This window comes from Capsicum annuum, chromosome 1 (genome assembly GCF_002878395.1).
Source record: "Capsicum annuum cultivar UCD-10X-F1 chromosome 1, UCD10Xv1.1, whole genome shotgun sequence".
In the NCBI taxonomy this organism is placed as follows: Eukaryota; Viridiplantae; Streptophyta; class Magnoliopsida; order Solanales; family Solanaceae; genus Capsicum; species Capsicum annuum.
In genome coordinates this window covers 243,624,888-243,628,725 of record NC_061111.1, presented here as the reverse complement: position 1 = coordinate 243,628,725, position 3,838 = coordinate 243,624,888, and the positions used below count along the sequence as shown (strand labels likewise).

The following is a 3,838-nucleotide window of genomic DNA, read 5'->3' as shown; positions in this document are numbered from 1 at the left end:
AATGAAGAAAAATGAAGAGAAGAATACATTCCGAATTACTTTGAGTTTTTTTTTTGGATTTGTGGAATAAAAAATTGATTCATGTGAAGAAAGCTGAAAGATGGAGAGTTTCTATTTTTGTTGAATACTCTTCATTGAAAATGCAATTTTTGTTTTATTTTTTTTTCTCCCTTCTCTCTTCAAAGTAATAATGGGACACACTATTGACAATCGCGGAGTATGGGTATTGTTGAATCATCTAACACTAAGAATTTTATTTATCAATTACTTTGATTTATGAGGCGATTGTTAGCAATTATTTGATCGATTTTCTTTAAAGTTCTTGTTTAAATTATAATCACTACTCAATTTTTCAAAAAATTATAATGGTATTGAGAAATTATTGAGAGAGATGGAAGAGAGTGTTATCGGTTGAAGGGCATGGAGCAGAAAGGTGTCGCTGGGTTGAAGCATAGGGAGCCGGAGAAAGAAGCAGAAGAAGAAAAAAGAAAGAGGAGGGGGGGGGGGGGGGTAGGAGGATTGACCATGAAAACTAAAATTGGGGTGGGGTGGGGGTTGGGTTTATTTTATGTTATTTATATTTTATATGTATTTATTTTTTTATTTTTAATTTCTTAAGTGTCATAAAAATAGTGATGTGGAATTCCACATGTAGGCGAGTACAATACACATACATTAATTGGATGAGAAAATGATTTAAAATATTATGTTTCGATGAGTTGAAGGGTTCAATTGACAAAGAGGGAAGTAGAAGGGTCTAGGTTACAAACAAAGATAAGTACAGATGTCTATTAGACCATTTTACCTATTATAAATCATATATTTTAAACTCTTAATTTCATATACCATATATTTTAAGAGATAATATTATAAATCATATATTTTAAACTCTCGATTTTATATATTTTAGGAGATAATACTATAAATATAATTAAATAATAATATAATGGAGGACAAAAAATTAAATCATTTTTTAAGGACCTTCACATTTTTCTAAGAGTTTTCATATTTTTAATATATTATAAATTATAGATATAGATATAGATATAAATTATAGATTATAGATTTAGATTACAGATTATAGATTATAGATATAGATTATAGATTATAGATTATAAATACAAAAAATAGATATTGATATAGATTATAGATTTTTATCTTATTTAGTAGAAAAAAAAAGTTTGAGGCACCATAAGGGCATTATGATCATTTTCACTATTTTATCTCAAATTAGTAATTAAACAAGGAATAAAAGGAAATAATTTTTTTTTTTCAAAATTATTTATGCTTGTCTAACATATTAAACAACCCTTAAATGTATAAAAACTTTAGAATGAATTTTTTAATTAGCAGAAAGGGGTATAAAGTTATATATTCATGATTAAAACTAAAAAAATTATTGAATCAAAATTTTATTAGTGCAACATAAATTGGGATATATAAATTTGACTTTTCATGAAAAGTAATATAAATCACAATAATAATCAAATTAAAATATATTTGGAAGATGTATGAAAAAATTTATTTGACTTTTCAAATTTTATGTCATATAATGGAGATAGATGCGGTAACATATATTACTTAAAAATTAAACAGAAAGTTATATAAATTATAATAATTAACATCTAAAACTATATAACAAATTTGTTTGACTTCCTCAAATATTCCATCAGTTCCACATAAATTGAGATGAAAATAGTAACATATAATATTTGAAAATCATGTAAAAGTACTATAAATTAATCATTAATAACTTAAAATATTTAGAGTCGTATAAAATATTAGATTGACTTTTTAAATTTCATTCGTGCCATACAAATTGAGATAAAAAATAATATATATTGAGTCCGTACTGGTACAGACTCCAATATCTAGTTATATACTATATGTATAAATATTATTAAAGAAAAATTGACTATACGAATATAAACTAGAATTTAATGGTTAAGAAAATATCTAAAATATTTTAATTTTTTGAGTTTTATACTTGAATTATCAAGTGTATGTTTACTTTAAACATAAACTTTCACTATCTATTTATTATAAACACACTTCAACTGTTAATTGTCCCTCTTACGGTATGAAATATCACAATAGTTCAACTGTGAGTTGATAGAATAATTGATATTAGCTGAGGTATAATGCACATAATAAAAATCAAGATATTTTAAAGAAAATAAAAATAAACATACACCTTAACTTATTATATTTACACAAATTTCTACTCTTATAAAGTAATTACAAATATCCCACCTAATTATGTATCTTTATTGGATATATCGAAAGCTAATTATATATCTCTACCAATTCAAAATCAGAAAAAATATATCGAAACCTAATTATGTATCTTTACAAAGGAAAAAATGTATCCTTATTGGATGTATTATGTATCTCGACCTACCCAAAATCGAAAAAAATATATCGAAAACTAATTATGTGTTTTTACAAAAGAAAAATGTATCTTTTTTGGATGTAGTGGAAGCTAATTGTGTATTTTGAAAGATCCAAAATTGAGATTTTCAATAATTATGTAAGATATCAGAATTTTTTGTAATTAAGTTTTAAATCGTTGGAAGTTATGTTATTTGACTCTTTTTTTTTTTTAATACATGTTGATTAAAAAGTGGTTATTTGTTAAGAATCCAAATCCAAATATAGTCTTGTAAATAAAATAAAAATAAAACCATTTTCTACTCAAAATATGCAACTGAAAATTCACTCTTCTCTTCTATATATATAAAAAGCAAAACCCCACATTCCCTCTATTAAATGTTCCTTTTTATCACACGTACTCTTCACTATTCCATTAATATCTCTCTCTATTATTTATTTTTAAATCTTCAATGTAAGTATTAAGTATTAACTGTTTACTCTATCATTAATATTAATATTTTCTTCTTCTTTATTTTTTTAATTAATTGAGATTAATGGTTTTAATTGAGTACTTTGGAGTATTATGTTGATCAATAGTGTGAGTATTTATGATTTTTTTTTAATTGAGATTGATGGTTTTAATAAAATGAGTTTCACGTTAATCTTGCAGTTTTTTTTTTTTTTTGATTATATTGTGTTAATCAATAGTAAGTATTCATGATTAATAGTATTACTAGCTGTTTACTGTATCATTAATACTCCTGCATATGTTTTCTTTGTTTATTTTTTAAATTGTATTAATTGTTATAGTAAATTGGATTTCAAGTAAATCTAGTAATTTTTTTTCTTATTATTATGTTGATCATTAGTGGGTATTCATGATTTTTTTTTTTTGTAATATTGGGTATTTATACTTTTTTTTTTTTTGAAAATTCATTTTTTTCCCATAGTCCAGTACAGTTTTATTCTTGTATAGTCAAAAAGTTATTGCTGAAGAAGCTTAATGAGTTTAGTAACAATGGTTTTGCTGGGATGGTGTTTAGTGGGTATGACAAGAGGTAGAGTAGGTCGAAGAAGTATTGGGAATAAGTGATTAGATATGACATGGCTTTAGCTTCAGCTTATCTATCGACGGCATGACATAAGATAGGAGGTTATGAAGGTCGCAGATTAGGGTAGAGGGTTAGTAGGTAGTTGAACTTTGTGCCGCTTTTCGGTGGGATTAGGCTTGGTGGGGGTTACGGAATCACAGTGTATTTAGTAGTATTAACTTTATACATGTAGTGTCTTGCTTTTGATCGGTAGAGATAGGCCAAAGAAGTATTAGGAAGAAGTGATTAGACAAGACATGGTGCTAGCTTCAGTTTATTTAGGGCATGGCCTTAGATAGGAGGCTATGGAGGTCACAGATTAGGGTAAAAGGTTAGTAGGTAGTTGAGCGTTGTCCCGCTTTTCGGCGGGATTA

General features: G+C 25.9%; 1 protein-coding gene across 2 annotated transcripts in view; it reads left to right on the top strand.

The window, feature by feature from the left end:
- The first annotated feature begins 2,705 nt into the window (after positions 1-2,705).
- LOC107849517 (autophagy-related protein 18a) overlaps positions 2,706-3,838 on the top strand; it is a 12,784-nt gene continuing 11,651 nt past the window's right edge. The window contains exon 1 of one of the 2 annotated variants that reach the window (XM_016694080.2): positions 2,706-2,845. The gene's annotated coding sequence lies outside the window, so the exon portion shown is untranslated. The other variant, XM_016694086.2, reaches the window with a different exon arrangement.